The sequence below is a fragment of the Choloepus didactylus genome, chromosome 2 (assembly GCF_015220235.1).
Source record: "Choloepus didactylus isolate mChoDid1 chromosome 2, mChoDid1.pri, whole genome shotgun sequence".
Lineage (NCBI taxonomy): Eukaryota > Metazoa > Chordata > Mammalia > Pilosa > Megalonychidae > Choloepus > Choloepus didactylus.
Genome location: NC_051308.1, coordinates 165,975,797 through 166,002,205, shown reverse-complemented (window position 1 = coordinate 166,002,205; position 26,409 = coordinate 165,975,797). Strand labels below are relative to the sequence as shown.

General features: G+C 36.8%; 1 pseudogene; it reads right to left on the bottom strand.

Moving 5' to 3' along the window:
• Positions 1-23,158: 23,158 nt before the first annotated feature.
• LOC119513784 lies at positions 23,159-24,001 on the bottom strand (annotated as a pseudogene).
• Positions 24,002-26,409: the final 2,408 nt, after the last annotated feature.

The window sequence follows — 26,409 nt, the reverse complement described above, 5'->3', positions numbered from 1 at the left end:
ACCAGAGGTGACTTCAGCAGAGGAACATTTTAATAATCAAGTGGATAAGATGACCCATTTGGTGGATACCAATCAGCCTTGTTCCCCAGCCACTCCTTTTATTGCCCAATGGGATCATGAACAAAGTGGTCATGGTGGTAAGGATGGAGGTTACTCATGGGCTTAACAACATGGACTTCCACTCACCAAGGCTGACCTGGCCACAGCCACTGCTGATTGCCCAATCTGCCAGCAGCAGAGACCCACACTCAGTTCTCAATATGCACCATTCCATGAGGTGATCAGCCTGCTACCTGGTGGCAGGTTGATTACATTGGAAGGGGCAGTGATTTGTTCTCACCGGAATAGACACATACTCAAGATATGAGTTTGCCTTCCTTGCACACAATGCTTCTGCCAAAACTACCATCGTGGACTTACAGAATGCCTTTCCATCACCATGGTATTCCACACAGCATTGCTTCTGACCAAGGAACCCACTTCACAGCAAATGAAGTGAGGGAATGCAATCAGTTGAAGAGTTATAAGTGAGACAGAGGACTTTCACTTCTTCCTTGGTTTGCCAGCAAAGTGTTTCCTGAGGAGTTCATTGAAGTTGCCAGTTCATTTCCTGAGCAGTTCATCGAACATGTTCATCAAGGTTGACAGTGTGCTGCCTGCCCTATGGAATCTGGACTTGTGAATACCCACAGTTGTGTGTGACATTTTTATAAAATCTTATATTTATAGATATCTCTTGTTGATTCTGTTTCCCTAATACACCCCTTGACAACTAAGGTGTCTTTGATACCCAGATACCTTCTCCATGGAAACTTGGGGATTTTGTCATGTGATCCTATAAGGTATTCAGAGTGAATGACTAATTCCACAAAACCAATCTAGTTTCCTCTAGATCTGAGAGGTGAAGAAATGATTGAGCACTGAAGTGCTGCAGAGGTGAATATGGTTAATATCCCCTGAAAGTCATAGACTACTTCACACCAAGCATGAAATTAAATAGGTACATTAAAAACTATCAAATCTCTATGAATGAAGCAGGTCTGGTTAAGACCAGGGCAAGCCAGGCCGAAGGGTAAAGGTTGAAACTGATTGTGTTTTAAAACTTCAACTTCCATATGAGACCAAGGGAATAGATATCTATTTGGTACAGGATCTAAATTTTCTAAATGGTACAACTTGACAGTCGATTTGTTCAAACACCACAATTGCATGGAACTTTGAATAGGAAGTGAGATATGGTAGGTTAGTATAGGCTGGAGTGAAATAGTGACACATCCCAGAGTAATTTGGGCAGATAATAAAAAATATATTTACAGCCTCCCCCTCCCCAGCCCCGAGGATCTGGGGGAAGGTGCAGAAGTGTTGGACATCCTCACCTGGGCTGGTGTTGATGTTGTCACAAACATTGGGACTGGCGGTTTGATGTGCTGAGCCCTCGACCATGGGACTTGCCCTTATGAAGCTCATTACCACAAAGGAGAGTCTAAACTTGTATGCAATGGTGCCTAAGAGTCTCCCCCTGAGTACCTCTTTGTTGCTCAGATGTGGCCCTCTCTCTCTCTAACTGAGCCATCTTGACAGGTGAACTTGCTGCCCTCCCCACTACGTGGGACCCGACACCCAGGGGTGTAAATCTCCCTGGCAACGTGGAATATGACTCCCGGGGAGGAATGTAGACCTGGCATCGTGGGACGGAGAACATCTTCTTGACCAAAAGGGGGATGTGAAAGGAAATGAAATAAGCTTCAGTGGCAGAGAGACTCCTAAAGGAGCCGAGAGGTCACTCTGGTGGTCACTTTTATGCACACTTTAGACAACCCTTTTTAGGTTCTAAAGAATTGGGGTAGCTGGTGGTGGATACCTGAAACTATCAAACTACAACCCAGAACCCATGAATCTCGAAGACAGTTGTATAAAAATGTAGCTTATGAGGGGTGACAATGGGATTGGGAAAGCCATAAGGACCACACTCCCCTTTGTCTAGTTTATGGATGGATGAGTAGAAAAATAGGGGAAGGAAACAAACAGACAAAGGTACCCAGTGTTCTTTTTTACTTCAATTGCTCTTTTTCACTCTAATTATTATTCTTGTTATTTTTGTGTGTGTGCTAATGAAGGTGTCAGGGATTGATTTGGGTGATCAATGTACCACTATGTAATGGTACTGTAAACAATCGAAAGTACGATTTGTTTTGTATGACTGCGTGGTATGTGAATATATCTCAATAAAATGAAGATTAAAAAAAAAAAAAGTCATGGCTAATCGGTCAGATTTCATGTATCTTTTATAATTAATAAGTACATTTCATTTACCTGCTGGCTGAAACACCGGAAAGGTTACAAAGCTTCCAAAGAGGTGCCAGTTTTACCACATTTGTCTCACACCCTTTGTTTGACAGGCTTCGAAATATAAACTGAGATTCCTGCAACTGTTTATGGAAATACATGGTTTAATAAAGATGAAATCAGAAGAACTCAAAAAAAAAAAAAAAACAAAAAAAAAACATCCCTGCATTTAAAGTCTATTTTATCTGAGATTAATATTGCTACGCCTGCTTTCTTTTGGCTGTAGCTTGCATGAAATATTTTTTTCCATCCTTTCACTTTCAATTTCTTTGTGTCCCTGTGTCTAAGATGAGTCTCTTGTATGCAACATATTGACGGTTCATTTTTTTTTTGATCCATTCTGCGAATCTATATCTTTTAATTGGGGAGTTTAATCCATTTACATTCAACATTATAACCATGAAGGCATTTCTTGAATCAGCCATCTTATCCTTTGGTTTATGTTTGTCATATATATTTTTCCCCTCTCTGTATTAATATCCTTTATTGTACCCATCCGAATCTCTTTAGTACTGAACCTTTCTCCAAGTCTCTCTGTCCTTTCTTTGTTTCTCTGTCTGTAGGGCTCCCTTTAGTATCTCCAGTAGGGCAGGTCTCTTGTTAGCAAATTCTCTCAGCATTTGTCTGTCTGTGAAAAATTTAAGCTCTCCCTCAAATTTGAAGGAGGGCTTTGGTGGATAAAGTATTCTTGGTTGGAAATTTTTCTCACTCAGAATTTTAAATATATCATGCCTCTGCCTTCTCACCTCCATGGTGGCTGCTGAGTAGTCACTACTTAGTCTTATGCTGTTTCCTTTGTATGTGGTGAATTGCTTTTCTCTTGCTGCTTTCAGAACTTGCTCCTTCTCTTCTGTGTTTGACAGTGTGATCAGAATATGTCTCGGAGTGGGTTTATTTGGATTTATTCTATTTGGAGTTCGCTGGGCATTTATGATTTGTGTATTTATGTTGTTTAGAAGATTTGGGACGTTTTCCCCAACAATTTCTTTGAATACTCTTCCTAGACCTTTACCCTTTTCTTCCCCTTCTGGAACACCAATGAGTCTTATATTTGGATGTTTTATATTATCTATCATATCCCTTTCAATTTTTTCCCCATTCTTTCTTTTATGCTTTCATTTTCCATTCTGTCATCTTCCAGGTCACTGATTTGTTGTTCAACTTCCTCTAGTCTTGTACTATGAGTGTCCAGAATCTTTTTAATTTGTTCAACAGTTTCTTCAATTTCCATAAGATCATCTATTTTTTTTTATTTAGTCTTGCAATGTCTTCTTTATGCTCTTCTAGGGTCTTCTTGATATCCTTTGTATCCTGTACTATGGTCTCATTGTTCATCTTTAGTTCTTTGAGTAGCTGCTCTAGGTGCTGTGTCTCTTCTGATCTTTCGATTTGGGTGCTTGGGCTTGGGTTATCCATATCGTCTGGTTTTTTTGTACACTTTATAATTTTCTGTTGTTTTTGGCCTCTTGGCATTTGCTTAACTTGATAGGGTTCTTTTAGGATTTGTAGACCAATTGAAGTCTTTATCTCTTTCAGATCTCCAGCTTCATGGAGTCCACTTTAACTAACCAGCAGGTGGTGTCCACGAGCCACCTGTTCTCCACAAGCCAGTTCTCCCCTGCTTTGCCTTTGTGGTGAGTGGGGGAGTGAGTCTTGTAGGGTCCAACTGGTGTACCAAACTTGTGTGTGTAGTTGGTGTTGCCTGCCCTGTATATGGGGCATGTTTCTGGGCAGTCAGGGAGGGGGTGTGGCTCTAACAATCAAATCTCCCTGGTGATCCTGGAGTGTTAAAGCTGCTGCAATAGTCTAATCCTTCAGTTCAGTCCTGCCACAGTTTGTCTCTGCCACTGACCCACAAGTTCTTGGTATTGGCGTATGGCTCCTGAAACTTGCGAGTCGGTCCCTCTTCCAGGCCGTGCACACCCTGGTCCTCTGTTGAGTGATGACTGTGCTATGTCACAGGTGAGTGCCATCCCCCCAGGGCGTTTCTGGGCTGCTAGGCTGTGTAGGGAGGCTCCCAGTTTGCTGAAATGATGGCTGAATGGGGCTTTGTTAATTCACACTGCTCCACCTTCCCAACTCTGGGACAATCAGCTGAGGTTGCAGGGAAGGCTAATGTCCACGCCCAGTTTTGTGGTGTGTGCCTGTTATTTGAAGCACTTCCGTCACACTGGGTTGTCTGGGGCAGCTCTTGGCTATGGGGCTGGTGACGGGCAGGAGTGTTTCCTGTCCACCAGGATGATGGCTATGAGCGGACACCCCCCTTTTCTTGGGAAGTTGTGGTGTTTAGTGAATTTTCTCAGCCACTGGATTATTGCCTTTTGTCTCAGAGCTCTCTTAGTTCTGCTCTTGTCTTGACCTGCCCAAATTGCAAGTCTTTGAAGCTTTCTGTATTGGGCTTCTTAGAGTAATTGTTTTAGAAAAAGAAAAAAGGATTAAAAAAAAAAAAAGGGCCCTCCTCACAGATCTAATGGGTTATTGAAATGCTAAGAGACAAAGCAATTAGGGCCATTAAGGAAAGGTCCACAGGGCAGAGAGATCAGCTTTTCTTCAGGATTTGCATATGAGCCTCAGGGCCTGAGCTCTGCCCTTCCCCTTTCTATGTTCACCAGAACTCCAAAAATCCTCTGCTTTTATTTTGGAGTTTTTCGTGCTGTTTTTTTCTATGCCTGTCTCCTCTCTGCTGGGCTGGCTGCTCTCAGATTCTCTGGTGTCTGGGCTCAGTCTATAGATTTTGCTGATCTCAGCAGTTCGACGTGTTCATGAGTGTTGTATGAAGTATGCCCAAAGTCAGATTTCTCTGTGGTGTCCAGTCCACGCAGTTCCTGGCTTTCTACCTACTTTCCTGGAGGAGTAACTAAAACATATAGCTCACCAGGCTGCCATCTTGCCCCGCCCTTCAGGTTGGAGACTTTTGATTGGATGTTTCTGTGCAGATGTGATCACTCAACTGTGGGCAAGATCTTTCATTGGACAATTTCCATGGAAGTGTGGTTCCACGCATTCAGCATGGGCCTTGATTAGTTTACTGAAGCACTATATAAGCTCAGAGAGAAGGAGTGAACTTGCTACAGCCAAGAGGGACACTTTGAAGAATTCACAGAAACTGCGAGAGTAACTGCAGATGAGAGACAGTTTGAAGATGGCCGTTGAAAGCAGACTCTTGCTCTGGAGAAGCTAAGAGAGGAAAACACTCCAAGAGCAACAGAGAGTGACATTTTGAAGAGGAGCTGTGGCCTAGAGAGGAATGTCCTGGGAGAAAGCCATTTTGAAACCAGAACTTGGAGCATACCCAGCCACATGCCTTCTCAGCTAACAGAGGTTTTCCGGACACCATTGGCCATCCTCCAGTGAAGGTACCTGATTGTTGATGCATTACCTTGTACACTTTATAGCCTTAAGGCTATAACTGTGTAACCAAATAACCCCCCTTTTATAAAAGCCAATCTATTTCTGGTGTTTTTTTGCATTCCGGCAGCATTAGCAAACTAGAACAGGAGGTCCTGCAAATATATCCTCATTCTCTGCCCAAATTACCTTGGGATGTGTCGGAATTTCACACCAACCTGTACAAACCTACCAGATCTCACTTCCTATTCAAAGTTCCATGTAATTATGGTGTTCTAATAAACTGACCATACAAGTTAAATTATTTAGTGTATTATAGGTTATTAAATGGGCTGAAGGATTGTTGGTAGCGCTGGAGAGAAGACAATAAGCTGAGGAAGAATGAGTTTCCAAAGCCTTGTTGCTCAGCTGGGCTGATAAAGGAGCTGCTGCCATGGTCAGGAAGCTGCGTGTACTAAATCATTGCCAACTCTGAGGCCATGCCAGTTATGCTTGGATCTGCACCAGCAAAAACAATGCCACAAACCCTGCTTCTCTCACCATTGACTTGCTTTTGATTTCAGGTCTCAAGTGTATGTGATTATTGGAACAAATCATATCAGGAACAACAAAGAAAGCCAAGCAAGTCATTTTTTAGCTTTTCAGCATACATCATATAATCAGTCATAAGACAAAGAGATTGGAATCAGTATTGAGCATGTCTATTCACAATATTCGCCACTACCAAACAGTCTATATTTAAGTCACACCAATCCAAAAATACTTATCAAATTGGTAAAATTCATCCAGCCTTTTTTGGCATGATGCATAACAGGCAGAGAGAAAGTATTTATATAGATTAGTAAATTATTTTTTCTTTATCCAGACAAACATGCTTCCTTTTAAATCAAACTAATAGTATAACAAGAAAGATATAAGTAAAATCTCCTTTTGTTGAGTTTTATGAAAGTTGGTGAAAATAATTATTGGGCATTGCATAAAACAGTACTACTCAAGCAGCCATCATTGCCTTTAGACAAAATCATCTACATTAGAGGATTTTATTCTTGGAGACATCATGTGAAAGTGAGCTTCAGAGACTAATTGTTGAGTTGTATGGATGGCATGAGGCAACTTGTTGGTACACTCTTCTCTGCATTTTTCTGAACTTTGGTGACACAGTACATATCAGGGCTGCTTTTAGTTTGAGACTCAGTGAGTGGGCAGCCATTTACTCACTAGGTTCTAGTTTCAGTTGTACTTTACTTCCCTTATGGGTGATTGAAATTTTCCAATTTTCTTACTTTTCCTTTACAAAAAATCCTTTTTTCTTATGCAAAATGGCAGTTAACTTGAAAGAGTTTTATTAGGCTAACTTAATTATTATAGAGGATTTCAATGTAAAAGATATAGAAAATCATATTAAGGAACGAAGCTTGTTAATTGATCTAAATCAGCCAATGGCTTTTTTTGCATCCCTCTCCTCCATGTGAAAGTATCTTCCCAATGAATTAAATATTTGCTTTCTTTTTTAGTTTCCAATGGGTTGGCTTAAATAATGGAAATTTATTAGTTTACGGTTTAAGGCCAAGAAAATGTGCAAATCAAGACATTATCAACTCCTCTGCCACATGGTGGCATCTGCTGGTCTCTCCTTTCTTTTCAGTTTTCGTTGATTTTAGGTTCTTGCTTCCGTGGCTATATCTTGCTCTCTCTCTATTCATTCCATTTATAAAGGACTCCAGTAATAGGATTAAGATCCATTTTGAATGAGATGGGTCATGCCTTAACTGAAGTAGCCTCATCAAAAGGTCCTACTTACAATGGATTTACACCTACAGGACTGGATTAGATTTAAGAACATGTTTTTCTAGATACATAGAACTTCAAACCACTACACTTTTCTAAATTGGATTTGACAAGCAGTGCTAAATGATATTGATAGTTCCCTTTATTTACTCTAAGAGCTGATCTTTATTCTCCTTTAATTCTTTTAATCACTAACTCAGTCAGGGTTCTCCAGAGAAACTGAACCAATAGGACACACACACACACACACACACACACACACACACACACATCTCCTATTATGTATAATATACATATTATAAGGAATTGGCTCCCACAATTGTTGAGGCTGGCAAGTTGGAATTCCAAACGGCAAGCAGAGGGTAGAAATTTTGGTAAGAGTGATGTTGAAGTCTTGAGTCTGGATTCCTTAGGCTAGAAACTCAGGAAGGAGTGAGGAGTGTGGTGTTGAGGCAGAATTCCTTCTGATCCCTGCAACTCTCAGTTCTCTTGAGACCTCCAACTGATTGGATGAGGCTCACCACACTGCTGAGGATAAAACTTAAAGTCAATTTATTGTACATGCTAATCCCACATACAAAATACCTCCACATGACTGGGCCAGTGTTTGACCAAACATCAGGACACCATAACCTAGAAAGTTTGACACATATAATTAACCATCACAGTCACTGACTTTTAATTAATGTAATTTCGTCTCTATTGTTTGATTGGCGAGGCACTAGTTTAGCCATAATCATAATAGATATTTTCACTTTTGTTTTCAAAATTGTAGATAATGTAATGACATTTCTTTTAAATATCCTGTACACTAATAAATTCATATTGCTGTAAATCTCTTGGATCTAAAACATAAAGGCAGCAATGTAAGTGCAAATGTCATTGCTACATCATTTAACATACCATCAAACAAGCCCTGAACTTAGAATTTCATTTTGACAAAAAATATTGCAGAATATATAACGTTTTCAGTTTTTGGAAAAGTCTGGGACTTTCTAAGGCTGACCCTCTGGCAACAGAGTCGTAAAACTTTTTGTATCTTATAGCCTCAGATCCCTTTTGCGTCTCATTCTTCTCTTTCTTCAGATTTTTAAATCTTTTGTAATAGGAGAGAGAAATAGTTAATGGATGTAAATACATAGAATTAAGTTATACATTGAAGAATGGTAGAGAAAAACGGCTCATAATGGGAGACAATATTGCATAATGGTTAGGAAAATGAGTTCCAGTCATATTGATTTGGATACTAAAAAAGCTCTATTACCTACAGCCTTGATAAATTACTTAACTTCTCCAGTATTCCATTTCCTCGTCTCTAAAGTGGGGATAATAATACTGCTTGTTGCGAGGTTGTTGTAGAGATTATATTAGATACATACATAAAGCATTTAGTGAAGTACCTAGCACATAGTAAATATTTAATAGACTAAGTTATTATTGATGTTGATATCATTCCATACAGATATTGAATTTTCAATTGCTGCTGGAGAGGTTTCTGAATATGATAGCAGCTAGCTATGAAGGTGGATTTATGCATTCCCCTACCTTCCCATTTAAATAATCTTGAAGTGTACTGATAAGGAGAATATTCCTCAACAATCTGTCCCCCTTGAGAAAGAATTTTCACCAATAAACTATGAATAAAATATATAATTTTCTGGAAAAACTTACCAAAGTTAATTCAAAATGAATAGAAAACCTGAATAGTTCAATCACCATTAAGGAATGCTCCACTCCTCCCCACAACTCTACATGCAGATAGAAAAAGTGAGTTTTTCAAGTTTCAGAAACCAATAATTTTTATTTTATGGAAACTGTTGCAGAGCCTAGGAATATCATGTCAAAATTGTATCAATTAATTTACAAATGCAGCATGATGTTGATACAAAACTTGATCAAATTTATAGCTATTTGAACAAAGATTTAGATACAAAGATGATCAGCTTAGCTTATTTATGGAAATAGAATATTGGAAATAACCCAAATGTCCAACTATGGAAATGAATGATGGTTTGTACATATGATGGAATATCATTAAAATGCTTTTTTTCAAAAGACATTTAATATCACAAGAAAATGTTTATAGTATTACATTTAGTAAAAAAGGAAGGGCACATAACTTTATATTCTAAGATCTCGTTTTGTTAGTAAAAAAGGTAAAAAAACTAAAGGTAATAATGGGAATATTAACAATGGTAAAATCTGGTAGTACAATTGTAGGTAAATTTTGTATTCTTCCAGTACCTTTGCCTATTTGCCAAATTCCCTATGATGATTATATGTAAAAAAAGGAACATTAATAAAAAAGAAAGAGTCTATCATCAAAATGGAGTCATGAAGAGCATCATAAAATTCATATTGTTTATGGAAAGAGATTGCTTAGTTGATTCCACGTGGCTAACTTTGTCCTCAGTAAGCTTTGGGAAGTTGCTCCTTTAATTTTACATTTCTTCATTTTCTGTTTGGTCCTTTATTTGGCAAGTGAATGCTATCTGTTTGATGCTATGGAGGATGCCTAATTTGGACTGCAGCATTATTCTCTAGGTGATATCTTAATGTTGATGGGCTTTCTGTTTTAATTTTTTTGGTCTATTTACCATAAAGTGTTAAAGGGAAAAAGGCTGGTTTACTGAAAATGCAACAAGTAGCTGAACTTCTAATAAAAGTTTAAGGCATGTACAGCAAGTAAATTCAATACGTAAATTAGAAAATATTATTGGAATTTTTAAATGATTTAACATAGCAAACAGAAAAATTTTATAAGCTAACTTGGATTATATATTTCCAAACTTATAAATTGAATTAAGAGCTATAAGGGTACCTCCCTGCATACAATAGACACTCAAGTAGAACATGAAAAAAATAAAAGAAATCATTTTTAAAACTTTAGTAGTTCACACTCCATCCATCTCATGACTCAAGGAGATTTCATCTTGAAGGATTCTACAGCATTTATTTTTCATTTTGTTCTTAGTCTTAACAGATAATATTATTTTCACTGTTAGGTCATTTTAACATTCACCAATATTCTAAATCTTTTATTATCCATTTATATCACTTGAATTTCAAAAGAATTTAGTATTGTGATGATTAGTCAAAGATTCTATTAGGAATTTGTGGATAATATCTGGTCACATTAAATTGTATTAGTTACATATTAGTAATAAAATATTAATTTTAGATGTTTTGTTAAAAGAGAAAGAAAATAATACACTAGTTAATAAAATGTTAAAATTCTAACCATATCATGAGAAAAACCACTCAAAATTTTGGCACTCAGAGAAAAATACTCTTAATATTTTAGTGGGCAAACTTCCAGTAGTTTTCCTACTTGCTTGCTTAAATACTTCAAGAAATTGGGATCACAGTCTACATATTGTTTTAGACCCTGATGCTTTTGTTTAAAAATATAGAAAGTATTTCCAATGTTGTAAATATTCTTCCATGACAAAATTTTACTGTTTACATTTTATTCCATCTGATGACTCTTATAATTTCTGTTGATTGAAAAAAAAAATTTTTTTAAGTAGCTTGTTGGTATTAAAAACACCATGGTGATAGTTTTCCTTTTTTCCCTTAAAGGAACACAAAACCCCTTAAAGACATACAAAAAAATCTCAGCAATTTGATATAAAAAATGATGATTTAAAAATTTTATGAATTTTATCTAAAAAGTATAAGATATGAAACAGGAAACTTGAGTTTTGCTACATTTAAGTTTATGGACTAGGAAGGAAGAGAAATTGAGGGATATAAAGGAGAATTGAATCTAATCTAAAGTATATCAGAGAAAGAAAAAAGGCTAATTGGAAAGAATGATGTGGTTCTCATAAGACGTCTCCAATGGTCCCACCTCTTGGTATTCACGCCCTTTGTAATCATCTCCCCTTGATTATGGGCTGCTCTTAATGACTTGGTTCAAGCCAACAGAATGTGTCAAAAGTGGGGTTGTCACTTCCATGATTAAGTTACAAAAGATCGTGACTTCCATTTGCTAGCACACTCTGTTGTTTTCTCCGTTTGGGGGCTTTGGTGAAGAAAGCTGTCATGCGGGAAAGGTACACGTGGCAAGGAAATGAGGGCAGCCTCTGGCTAACAGCCAGGAAGGAAGTGAAGCCATCAGTCCAAAATCCTGTCAGTAATGGAATGCTGCCAACAATCACTGGATGAGCCTGGGAAGTTGATCCTTCCCCTGGGTAACCACGTTGACTGTGAGGGACCTTGAAGCCAAGGACCCAGATAAGCTGTGACAAGATTCTTGGCCCATAGAAACTGTGAGGTAATAAGTGTGTGTTGTTTTACGCTGCTAAGTTTTCATGAGAATTTTTATGTAGCAATAGAAAATAATACTGATTTGGCTAGAATAAATTCAAAGACTGCAAAAGATGCTTACACTGAAGATCATAGGAAATATTGCAACTGTTAGTTTTTCAGGTATCTTTTGTTGAATGGATAACAGTGGCTGCATTTTCTTTTTACAATTATATAAAAATAATACTTCTTTCATAAAAAAGTTAGAAAATATAGAAAACTTCAAAGAAAAGATAAAAATTACATGTAATTTCACCACTCAAATTGACTACAATTATTATTTTAGAGTACATTTTTTTCAGCCTTCTGTCTGTCTCTTTGTTCCTACAAAGTCAGGATTATACTCTAATAGGGTTTTGTAACCTGGCTTCTAACCTAAAACTACATATTGGAGACATTTTCCATTTCATTTTCTTCCACAGCATCTTTTAAATGGCAGTCCAGTTGCCCATTGTATGATATATTGCAATTTACTTAACTAAGCCCTTATTATCAGATACTTAATACTATATTTAAATACATGAAATTTGGGCTATCCAATTATCTCAGGTTACGCTTTATTTCATGCTTTTCTTTATCTGAGGGCCAAAAGTGATAAATTTTCAGAGCTAAAGGAGGAAGCAATTTTTAAAGCCTGTTCTCCTGGGAAGATTGCACATTACTCTCCAGAAAGTCCTATCCTGGCCATTTCTTTCATGTGTTTGGTGAAAGGCCTTAGATAATTGAACAGAAATGGGACAGTGACTGACAAGTGGCAGTTAAGATTGGTAAGTGTTAAGCATCTATGACCCATCATTTAAACCAAGTGTGGACTCCAGAGGAGAAGATAGATTATCTCTTGAAATTTAGCTGATGGAAACCCATAATGCTGGAATAAAATACTTGCCTCTTGTCTGCCTTAGTAGAACTTGAAGGTTCAAGGGCTGACCTATGTCAGTGGGACATAGGTCCGTCTGTGGGACCAGAGGCAGTAGGGGCACACATGTTTGTGATCATGGTTTTCACCATTTGACAGAGTAGTGACCATGTGATATTTTTCAGTCTCCTATGTTCTGATTGTCAGTTTTGTCTTTCTCTTTGTGAAGTGGTTTAAAATCACTTTCAAAACAAGTGTTTAAACATTTAAAGTACACCAGAATTTCCCAAAATACAGTCTTTCAAAATGTTTCATACTGAACTTCATGGGTTTTTGGCAAGTTGTTTTTAAATTTAAGCTGGAAGTAAAATTGCCAGCAACTTAACAAATGCTAAATTCAGGCTTTTCTGCTCATCTCCAAACATATTTCATTAAACATAGGAAGTGATTTAGCAAAATATGGATAGTCATGTATATGGTGCAGTGTTATGCTCTGGAATTGACATGATGTATTAATACCTCCTTCAATCCTAAAATTCTATGATTTTTATTTCATTAGTAAGAGTGGTTGGAAAAATTACTGGTGACATCTAGACCCTGGGTTAATTGTTTTCATTCCTCTCTGACCATGCCTCAATTTTAATGGTCTCCTCTGCTGTATCTGCTTCCAAGTGAGCTACCTCTGTGTCCACATAACTGGCAAGGCTGATACTTTTCAGATGAAATATTGGAGTTTGGCCCTTTTCCCAGATGCAAAGGTCTAGACCCTTTGTCCTGGGCCAGGAGTCCTGCTCTCACTTCAGAAAGTATTTGAGGTGATAGCTTTATTTAATCGGTACTTTACATTTATCAATTGTAAAATTTTTGGGTTTCTTCCCAGGAAATGTGCTATTATGAAGTGAAAAGATTTTGGAGTGCTATATATTTAGCTATATGGGAATTCTTGTGGCTTTAAGGAGTGTCTGACCTCCAATTACATCAGAATTCCCATAATTCTACACATAAAGTGAAGCTGACCTTGCATTTCTAAACAGAACTGAGATTGACATAAATCCTAGTGTGTGGGTGTTTCAAAAAAGAACTTTCCGAGCTGAAAAACAAATCCCAAATATTTGAAGGTAGTAGAAAGACAGAAATCAGAAAAGAAAGATTGAGAATGAACACTATCTCTCCATATAATTTACCTAGGAAAATTTATTCAACTAGTTTTTTTTTTTTTTAAATTAGAGAAGTTGTAGATTTACACAAAAATCATGCAGCAAATACAGAGTTCCCCTATACCTTCTCCCTTCACAGGCAGTTTTCCCTACTATTAACACTTTGCATTAGTGTGGTACCTTAGTTACAATTGACTAAAGAATATTATTTTAATTGTACTAACTATTTTTCATAGTTTATATTAGGGTTCACTGTGTGTTGTGCAGTCAAATTTTATTCTAAGCAATATATATACAACCTAAAATTTTACCTTTTAACCACATTCAAATATATAATTCACCGGTGCTAACTCCATTCACAATCTGTGTGACCAATCACTGACATCCATTACCAAAACTTTTCCATCACCCCAAAAAGAAATTCTGTACTAATTAAGCATTAACTCCCTATTCTTTACTCCCATCCTGGCCCCTGGTATTCTGACTCTATGAATTTGCTAATTTACAGATTATTTCATAGCAGTAAGCTCATACAATAATTTGCCCTCTATGTCTGAATTATTTCACTCGACATGATGTCTTCAAGGTTCATCAGTGTTGTTGCATGTATCAGAACTTTATGGCTGAAAAACATTCCATTATTTGTATATACTATGTTTTGTTTATTCACTCATCCATTGATGGACACTTGGGTTGCTTCCGTCTTTTGGCAATTGTGAATAATGCTGTGATGAACATCAGTGTGCAGTTATCTGTTTGAGTCCTTGCTTTCATTCGTTTGAGTATATACCTAACAGTGGGATTGGTGGGTCATATGGTATTTCTATGTTTAACTTTCTGAGGAACCACCAAACTGTCTTCCATGGTGGCTGCACCATTTTACATTCCCACCAACAATTAGTGAATGTTCCTATTTCTCCATATCATCACCAACACATTATTTTCGTGTTTTTTTTTTTTTTTTTTTTTTGTATTGGTAGCCATTTTAATGGATGTGAAATGGTTTTACATTGTGGCCTTTATTTGCATTTCACTGATGGCTAATGATAATGAGCATATTTTTACATGCTTTTTGGCCATTTACGTATCTTCTTTGGAGAAATGCCCATTCAAGTTTTTTTGCCCATTTTTTTTTCAATTGGGTTGTCTTTTTCTTAATGAATTGTAGGATTTCTTTTTATATTCTGGATATTAAACTCTTATTGGATATGTGGTTTCTAAATATTTTGTCCCACTTGGTAGGTTATCTTCTTTAGTTTCATAATAAAGTCTTTTGATGAACAAACATTTTTAATTTTGTTGAAGTTCCATTATTTATTTTTTCATCTAAGTGTTTTGTAGTTTTGGTTCTTATATTTAGGACTTTGATCCATTTTGAGTTGATTTTTGTATATGGTGTGAGGTAGGGATCCACCTTCATTTTCTTGCATATGGAAATCCAGTGTTCCCAGCATCATTAGTTGAAGAGACTGTTCTTTCCCCTTGAGTGGACTTGGCACCCTTGTCAAAAATCAATTGGCTATAGATGTGAGGATTTATTTCTGAACTCTCAATTTGTTTCCAATGGTCTATATGTCTGTCCTTGTGCTGTTTTTCAAAATACTTTCTAAAATTGGGAAATGAGTCCTCCAACTTTGTTCTTCTTTTTCAAGTTGGTTTTGGCTATTTTGGGCCCCTTATCTTTCAATATAAATTTGATAACTGGCTTTTCCATTTCTGCGAAGAAGGCTGTTGGAATTTTGATTGGGATTTTGTAGAATTGACATCTCAGGGATATTTATTTTTCCAATCCATGAACATGGAATATCCTTCCATTTATTTAGGTCTTCTTTGGTATCTTTCAGCAAAGTTTTGTAGTTTTCTGTGTGCAAGTCCTTTACATCCATGGTTAATTTTTTCCTAGATATTTGATTCTTTTAGTTGCTATTGTATATGGATTTTTTCTCTTGATTTTTTTCTTCCAATTGTTCTTTACTTGTGTATAGAAATTCTATTGATTTTTGCATGTTGATCTTTTATCCCTCCACCTCACTGAATTTACTTATTAATTCTAGTAGTTTTTTGTGTATTTTTCAGGATTTTCAGTATATAGGATCATGTCATCTGCCAATAGTGGAGGTTTTACTTCTTCCTTTCCAATTGGATGCCTTTTATTTGTCTTTATTGCTTAGTTTCTCTAGTTACAACTTCCAGCACAATGTTGAATAACCATAGTGACAGTGGGCATCCTTGTCTTGTTCCTGATCTTAGAGGGAAAGTGGTGAGTCCTGTGTCAAATCCAGAAGCTTAGCTCCTCACCATTTTCCACAAAAAAATTAACCATACACAGAATTTTGTGAATGTGGTTATTTTCCTGAAGACTTGAGAGGTTCCACACTACACAGCATTATACCATCTTGCTGGCTCTACATCTTTCTGCTTTACTTACTCAGTCCTTTCATAGCCCCTGCTCCCACCATGGCCCCACTGGCTGCTCATGTGCCACCCTGAGGACTAGAGTCCCCTTCGTCCCTCTAACAGCTTCTCCCAGTGTGTCCTTGCTAGATGAGCCTGCCTGTCTTCCCTAACCCATCTGATATCCTATTACCTGTCACAATTTCTGTGTGTTTGTGTCAGTTAGTACATATATGCATTAGGCATTTCATTTGTCCATAGACAAGGGCTGGTGTGTCTATGAATTAAAGTCTCCTTGTAATAATTGCTGTGCCCTAGGGGTCACAGAACCAGTCCCATAAAAATATCTCCACTTATTAATAAACTTTATGGAATCATTTTCCATAGATTATTTATATTTTCATTTTTGTCAGTTCTATCTCTTATTAAAGACTTCAAATTTGCCCCACTTAGAAAAACCTTGTATATATTTCTATTTACCTAAAATTTGTCTCCATTTAACTTCAAGTGTACATCTCCTTCTTTATTTTCAGATTTTAGTGAATAAAATCTGTTTACTTCAAAGTTTTATTGACATTTTTCTTTTCTACTTTTGGCTTTGACCATTCCATACTGAATAATGCTGATTTGTCCCTAGGTTTTAGCTTCCAGCTCTCTTATGGCACTAATGTGAGGCAAATTACAGATAGTAAATATTTTCCCCCATCCAGCTGCCCTCATACCAATATCATTTGCTAATAGTATTGATATTAGAAAGGGAGGTGACTGCCCATTTTCTTCCACCAGATTGTTTAAGAAAATGCTAACCTGACATTTTAAAAGTTAATAGAGATTCTTCTGTAAAAGATTGTTTTGCAGTAGAGACAACTTGGAAATTTCAGTTTCTTCTATTCAGTAAGCTAAGATATTGGCTCATTGGCCAGTCTTCATTTATGGGATACAATAGGCATTATTTGGAACTAGGAGTGTAACACTATTTTTACTTTCTTTGTTCATTATCATCGAATCATCTTTGAAAATTGGCCCCCTCTCCTGAGAAAACATCATACATCTCACAAAAATTAATGCACTGGACAAAGGGTGGGTTTCAGTGACTCTTGGTGCGTGCAGAGATAGGAAATGGATTTTGGGTTTTAAATTCTAACATTCAGAAAATATTTATTAAACATCCACCATGTACATACAAAGTGCTATACTCACCACTAGGAATATTAAAAAGATATAGAAATACTCTTGATCCTCAGGGGCTTTCAGTTTAGAGTGGAGGTCAGACAAGACCAGGTAAGTCAGAATATAGCTATAACACAAAGCAGAGAGTAGTAACTTCCTGAGAAATGAAGAGAACAACTAGGACTGCAGAGAAAGGACAGGGTCCTTCCCACTGGAATCAGGTAAGGTTGCATGGATGGAATCTTAGTAGCACCTTGAACAATGGCAAGCAATAGGACAGGGAGAAAATTCTAGGCAGAGGCTGAGGCATGGAGGCAGAAGACCTTGGGTTGGTATAGGGAAGAGCAAGTATTTTATGAAGAAAAGTACTGTAGGGGAATTTCAGCCTGTAAAGGTAGGTTGGAATAGATCAAGAAGGTTCTTCAGTATCATGCTAAGGAATTTCAGTTACCTCTGATTCTTCCCCACCTCTGTAGATCTGGTGGGGCCTATTTTTATAATAGCATGTGTCCTGTTGCATCTTGATTAACCTGTGTATTGGTCTGTGAGGGATTTGAGGTCCTAGTTAGTCATTTATTTATCTTTCCCTCATAGGTACCTAGCACAACACCTGCCACATGGAAGGTACTTGGCAATGTGGTTTTAATGGATGCCCTACTTCAAGTTTTATTGTGTTGCATGAATACCATTCATTACCTGAAAATATACACAACACACACACACACACACACACACACACACACACACGTATACCAGTTTCATAAAGAAGTGGATTTTATATGTTGAGTTTTTCTCTGAAGGTTATAGACTGTCAGTTTTCTTAGTGAATTTGGTAGGATCCCTCTTGATATGCGTTGCAGTTTTAATAGGCTGTGAAAGCTGTTGTCAGCTTGGTGATTACATTTCATATTCTAAGTTTTGGGACAAGAGTGTGTGAAAGATTTGGATTTTCAATTGCTTTAGAAAGTTCAGATTACTGGCAGCATTAACTATAGCTGTTTTAAACTGAAAATGTTTTTTAAATATCTGATGGGTCTCCATTTTCTATAGAATGAAGTCTAATTTTTTTTGCATGGCTTTTATGACCCTGAACAGTTTTCCCAAAGTGACCTTTTCAGCTATCTTCTGCCACTTTCCCATGTGTCTACACTTAGCCAGATAGAACTCCTCATCATTCTCAAGCTATGCCATCTGTTTCAGTCCTTCTATCTTTGCTTGTGCTTGTCTCTCTCTCTGCCTGTGTATACATTAGGGTAATTAAGTGATTGTACCAGAGTGTCAAATCTCAGGGGCTTAATACAATTAAAGTTTATTTGTTTTAGCTCATATAATGTCAGATACATTCCTAGCGGGTGGCCTTTCTCCCATGTTTTCATGGGCCCACGTTTCTTCCATCCTGTGGCTCCACCATCTTCAAACAGTAATTCCCAAGATTTTCCTAGTCGCTCCAGCTGGCCCACTGGAAGGGAAAGGGTGTGGAGGGTCATGAGTCAGAGGTAAATGGACCGGGCATGGAAGTGGGTAGATGTCACTCCTGCCCACATTTCATTGGCCAGAAATCAGACACGTGGCTGTGGCTAACTATAAGGGAGACATCTAGAAAAAAAAAAAAACCTATAAAAAGTATTGTCCAGCAGTGTGCCAGGAGGAAAAGGAAACAGTTTTTGGTGAATAGCTAGCTGATCTCTTTCATAGTCCTTTCTTCTTGTCACAAAATAACTATTCCATCCTTCCTCCATCACATAGAACATGTACACCCTTTTCCTATAAGAGTCAACTCCAAGACCCAGGCAGTCAGTGCAGTACTCCAATGTTCGGAATCTGCAGGTGTTGCACAATCTTATCCATGGTGCCCAGATGGTGCTACTTATGGTTCAGTGACCTATGAATTAAATAGATAAGCTGTTTGTCCACACTCCCTCTCAATATACAATGGTGGATCAGGGATAGGATAACTATAATAAAAACTCTTTTGGAGAAGAAAACAATGGAAGACATAGCAATTACTGGTCGCTAGTACTTATGAAATTCTACTGAGCAGGCACTATGAAGATCTTCTACCCTGTGGATGGTAGGACTTCCTTGATTAGATTCTGTTCTGCTCTCTGGGAGTTAACTCTCTTGTCCATTGTTCTCTCATGATCCTTGGTCCATCCTCTGAAAGGGTCTTTCATTACCTGTCCTCCATGGTCACATCTGAAGAGGATATTTCGGAGTGTGTTCTTCTTGAGGGCTATAAAACATTTTTTTCTTAAACTTTATTTATTTTTAAAAGAAGTTTTATTGAGATATATTCACATACCCTACAATCCATCCAAAGTCTACAATCATTTGCTTTTAGTATAATCACAGAGTTGTGCATTCATCACCACAATCAATTTTAGACATTTTCATTACTCCAAAAAGAAAAAGCTCATACCCCTTGGCAATCACTTATCAATCCCTCTATCTCTCCCCAGCTCTATATAACCACTAATCTAATTCTATCTCCATAGATTTATTTATTTTCACAGTTCATACAAATGGAATCACACCATATGTAGTACTCTGTGTCTGGTTTCCTTCACTTAGCATAATTACTTTTAAAAATTATGGTTATTATTTTTTAATTAGAGAAGTAGGTTTACATAAAAGTCATAAAAGTAACATTCTCATGTACCCCTCTATTGTTCTCATATACCCCTCTATTGTTGCTTTGCACTGGTGTGGTACCTTGTTACAACTGATGAAAGCATATTAAAATATTACTCTTAACTATAGTCCATAGTTTGCATTGAATGTTTTTTCCCATATGCCACCTGTAATTAATACCTTGTAATTGTGACATCACGTTTGTTATAAGTCATGAAGGAACATTCTTTTATTTGTTCTATTAATCCTTCTATTGTGGATGGGATCTTTTGATTAGGTTGTTTTTATGGAGATGTGACCCACCAAATTGTGGGTGGGACCTTTTAATTAGATTATTTCCATGGAGATGTGACCTCGTCCATAAAATGTGGGTCTTAATTAGTTTACTGGAGTCCTTAAGGGAGAAAGAGAGAGCTCAGAGCCAACAGAGACTGAGATGCTTGGAGATGCAGACAGAAGGAAGTTTAGAGATGCTAAGCTGAGAGATGAAGCCCAGAGTTTCCCCCAGATAAGCTAAGGGAGAACCCACAAGACGCTTAAAGAGGAAGCCCTTGGAATCAGAAGATGAAAGCAATGCAACCTGGGAGCAAAGGACCAGCAGACACCAGCCACGTGCCTTCCCAGCTGACAGAGGGTTCTGGACACCATCGGCCTTTCTTCAGTGAAGGTATCCTCTTATTGATGCCTTAGTTTGGACACTTTTATGGCCTTAGAACTATAAATTTGTACCTAATAAATCCCCTTTATAAAAACCAATCCGTTTCTGGTATATTGCATTCTGGCAGCTTTAGTAAACTGGAACACTTACGTAACCACCTTAAGCCCTTTCTCCTCCATTACTAAATCCAGTCCAGTATCATGTATTTGATTGTCGGTGTCTCTTTAGTTGTTCCTTTTTTTAATTTAATTTTTTTATATTAGAGAAGTTGTAGGCTTACATAAAAATCATGTTAAAAATACAGCTTTCTCAAATACCTCACTCCACTTATTATTAACATTGTGCATTAGTGTGGTATCTTTGTTACAATTGATGAAAGAATATTATTATAATTGTACAATTAACTATACTCCATAGTTTACATTAGAGTATATTTTTTCCAATACACCACCCAACTATTAACACCTTGTATTAGTGTGGTACATTTATTATAATTCATGATAGGACATTTTTATAATTGTACTATTAACAATAACCCATCATTTACAATAGGGCTCACTATGTTGTATCTTTTAATTTTTATTCTATTAACATATATGACTTACAATCTCCCCTTTTTAACCACATTGACATATACGATTCAGTGCTGTTAGTTACATTCACAATGTTGTGCTACCATCAATACCATATTGTAGATATGTTGTGGAAACATCTATGACAAGAACATTCCCATTTCAGTCATTCCCATTCAGTGAGATTAATCATATTCACAATATTGCACTACCCATCACCACCATCCATTACCAGAACTTTTCCATCACCCCAAACAGAAACCCTATACCCACTGTGCCTTAACTTCCTATTCCCCTTTCCACCCCAACCTTGGTAACCTGTAGTCTACTTTGTGTCTCTACAAGTTTACATATTCTAATTCCTTCACATAAGTGGAATCATGTAATATTTGTCCTTTTGTGTCTAACTTATTTCACTCAACGTAATGTCTTCAAGATTCATCCATGTGGTGGCATGTATCAGAACATCATCACTTTTTAAGGTTAAGTAATAGTCCATTGTATGTATATACCATATTTTGTTTATCCATTCATGCATTTGATGGACATTTGGGTTGCTTCTACCTTTTGGCTATTGTGAAAAATGCTGCTGTGAACACTGGAGTACAAGTATCTGTCTGAGTCCCTGTTTTCAATTCTTTTGGGTATATACAAAAAGTGGGACTGCTGGGTCATGTTGTAGTTCTTTGTTTAACTTTCTGAAGAAGTGTCAGGTTGTTTTCCATAGTGGCTGTACCACTTTACATTTGACCAACAATATATAAGGGTTCCTCTTTCTTTGAGGCCTCTGTAGAATTTGTTATATTCTGATTTTTAAAAAATAACAGCCATTCTAGTTGGTGTGAGGTCATCATAGTTTTGGTTTGTATTTCCCTAATTCAAGAATGATGTTGAGCATCTTTTCATGTGCTTATTGGCCATTTGTATTATTTTTTTTAAGAAATGTCTACTCAAGTCTTCTGCCTAGTTTTAAATTGGCTTGTCTTTTTGTTGTCGAGATGTAGGAGTTCTTTATATACGCTAGATACTAAACCCTTTGCAGATATAGTGTGCTGTACAACTTTGTACAGCCTGCTTCCTGTTTGTGCAAATTTGGGGTCCTGAGAATTGTTTTAATGCTTGAATTGTCAAAGGCTTTTTCAGATTGGGATCATGTTTATTTAGCACCACAATTCATTAAAAAACTTAATATATTTCTGATCTTAGTTCCATGTGCCAGTAAATATACTCAAAGTTTTTTCTTAGATGTCATTCTCAAGTCTGATTCATTTATTTGTTTCCTTGCTCCCATGCCCTTCTTCTTCTATTTAATTTTGAGGGCAATAATGGGTTTGGGTGGAAAGACCATATCCTAAGTAGTTGCAATAGTACTGATTTTTTTTTTTTTAATTTAAACTATTAATTCTCACTGACTGCTAATCATACTACAGAGAATATTACAGTACTAAAATGTATCATCCTAGTAAATTAATCTTCACTTGGAAAATCTGATTATTATAGGTAAAATATAGCATATAGAACTTCCATTTCAAATACAAATTTTATGAAAATTTTATGTATTTTTGAGAATGGAAAGTACAAAAGTTGATGCTAAAGAAAATTCTACTTTCAGATAACACTTATCTTAAAATATCATGAGAAAAAGTCTTTTTTCTGAAAACAATGTCAGGAAAGAATGCCTGAGTTCCTCTAAAATTACTAGCTCTAGTCATCCAATTGCAGGTTAGGTAATGTTAACAAGAAAACACATTTACAATATAACAGTGCAATCATCTGTCAAATAATTAGGGTAGAATAAATATTGACATACATATTACTTATATGTTAAAATACAGAGTTCTTTCACTCATATAATCTTTTGAAAAACTGAACTACCCAAATCTTATTCTAATATTCTAAAAAGTGTTTGAAAACCTTTTCTTAACTTTTAGCACTGAAAATCCATTCTAACGCCTTTAGTAATAGTCACTGTAACCAAATGAAATTTAGTGTTTTGTAATCTTAATAGCATATAGGACTTAATATATTGAAGGTGTGATGATGTGGTTCATCTTTCATGTGTTTATGTGGTCTGAAATCACAGTTCAGCACTGTGGACATGTTTTCACTTTGTTAAATCATTAGGTAATGTACTCTTCAGAAAATAAATGCTGACAGATAAGAAGCAGCTTCTAAAATTTAGCTTGACATATTGAAAAAATATCTGAGTCTGGACCTTGTCTATTTTAGGGAGCCACATCATAAGTTGGTGGTGTAAAAAATATTCACAAAACCTGCCTGAAAGTTCTCAGATGTCCAAAAAGTCCAAAAGCTTTAGAATGAGGTAAAGCCAGTAATATACTAAGAATCTATCCAGTTATGTAGCCAAACTCTTTATAGCTAAGAAGGCAATGAAACCAATCTGGTATGGGAACAAAATTGGATAATATTGGCACAATTCTTCTAGAAGTATATACCAGTCACCCTTGGATTGAAAAGGCATGATGGAAGAAGGCACCAATAAAGTATGGCATTTGAATAGCATGGAGAGGAATTTCAGAATGAAGTATGTAATTCCAGCAATCCAGTGTATTTTCTGGAAGCCCAAATGATTCAAAGCAGGTGTAATAACGTGACTGAAAATGAAAAATGTAATCTAACAAAACAGAAGTTCCTGCTAAGATATCAGTTACCAAGAACACTCAATTTTTGAACACTGTTCACTTAGCAATACCTGATATACAATGCTATTGCTTGCATACATAAAAGTTGTTAGCAGCCCAATCCCAAGAGAAATTTCTTCTATTTCTGGAGCTTGGATTTCAGTACATTCTTTAAGCATGGAATTTATCTGCCTTCAAACATCTCCAGAATGACGGTAAGAGACTTCTGGTAATCTTGTAACATGGGCACACTGGGAGGCTGACGTGGCTGCATTGCCTACGTCCTTGTAGGACTGTGCAGAAGGAGACAATGTTTCTACCTCTTCAGTCAGAGCATTAACTTCAAATCTCACCATGAGAAACTCTGACATGGCCCAGTGGTGGTGGTAGCAACACTGAGTTTCATTTATTTATTTTTTCTCTATTTAGTATTTTTGTTTATTTAACTTACTTTAATAACAATGTGGGCTGAGTAAGCAATCATTAAAAAGGAATACAAGTTTCTGCTTCTCCATTATTTCTAGCTTCTTCTCAATTCTTATATTTGGTCTACTGAATCATATTGGTTATGTTTGCACACATGTCTATTTCCTAATGTCTTTTATGTTTAATTTTAGGTTGGGAAGAAAGGAGAAAATAAATGAATGAGAACTGGACTTCTTTCTTAAAGTAAAGTTAGATTTCATATTGGACTATTCCCACTTATCAGTTTTGTTTTTTAAACCACAGAACCATATCTGATATAATTATTGTGTAAATGATATATTTATTGGTTGGAAAAAAAGAATAAGCAGATTTTTAAATGATATCTTCCATTTTTAACTCAACATATCAATAGTTCTAGAATAGTTTTTACTTATTTTCTACCTACTGTCTAGAATATAATTCTGAAAAAAGAAAGCACAGGACACAAAATAAAATCTATATTACTATGAATTAAGACTGGTTATATTACCCCAACCTTTACTGAATATCATTATGAAACATGAGCTCAAAAATATCTGATTATTGACCAATTAAAATAGAAAACTGAAAAGTCAGTCTTACAGTGTATTCCCAATATGTCACTAACATGGAGTAGATAAGCCACAATAGTTTAGAATATAAAATCTGAAGCTAACAAAACTCGATGATATTTATCTCAGACTTTGAGAAAGGCTTTCTGTAATAACCCATTGCAGATAAAATGGTAGATGCAAATAAGTCAAATACGATAGCAGTTACAAAAGGGTTTTCATGAAGTTTGAGTTCAGGTTAGTAGCTAACCAAAACAATACAATGAATACAAAACTATGATGTATGTATATATGAATGCATATACTTTCATATACATACCATGCATTTTTAATGGAAATATTATACCTAATTTTTCCATGACTGAAACACAAATAAAATTTGGTCTTAGTGAAGCTTATCAAAAAATAAAATCAACCTCAAGGTCTTCAGAGAGGAGAGAAGCATGAGTTGCCCTTTGAGTCATTTGTTGAAGTCGTTGTTGAGTCTTCTGAAGAACCATTTGGCATTCATTTTGATTAGATTCAAGGGTTTTTATGTTCTTCGTGAGCAATTTTATTATTTCACTTCTTTTATGTAATTTGCTGCATCGTTCTTCAAAAGTCAACACTCTGTGATGATCATCTTCCCATGAAAGAAGCTGTCTTTGATGAACTGCAACCGTATCATTGAGCTCTTTATCTCCATCTTTCAATTCTCCAATTGGCAGACGCAGTTCTTTCCGTTGTTTCTCAATAGCAGAAACCTCAACTTCTGACCTGACGTCCACTATTTTGTGGCATCTGCTTTGATTTTCTGTTTTCTTTTCTTTGTTGATAAAAAATATACCACTTCACCTTTACAAATTTCAGCACGCATCTCTGGCACCGGGTGAGGAAGGTCTCCGAAGGGTTCATAGATGTTTCATCCGCCGCGTAGGTGTGCGCAGCGTCACCTTAGAAGCGCCAGAGCACTGGGGGACCCGGGGGACCCGCGGCCTGGCGCCAGGCCCCAGCAAGCTCACACGAACCACCTCCCCTGCTCAAAAGCGCCTGGCCCAAAAACTGAGTTTTAATGGGCTTTTGTGCTCAAAGTTTTTCCAATCTTACCTGTTAAAATTTGAGATTTAGTAGCAGTCAGCTTTCCTTATGTAGTGAGACCACCATTTTCTCTTCCCCCAATTTCTGCTTGCAAACTGGCCAATTATTTTCTGAGCTCACCTCCTTCTTATAATACTTTTCTGGAAGTACAGAGTAAAGGTGACCACACACTATTGTTATTCCAACCTCTTCCCCTAGAGCTATATTTTCAGTAGGTCTGCTTTCCTGGTTAGCTCAGGCAACAGTATTACCAACTGTTTTGCTTCTGAGTAATTTGGGTCTCCAGCTTTACATATTTGTTATAGATTCCTCACCATCCACTGTGGACTGGCCTGCTAAGCCAATGCCACACTGAACTATAGGGAAGCTGGGAAATCTAGTTTAACTGTGAAGCTCGCCTCTCTCTGTCCAGTCTGGTACATCCTGCCGTACCCCTTGGGCTA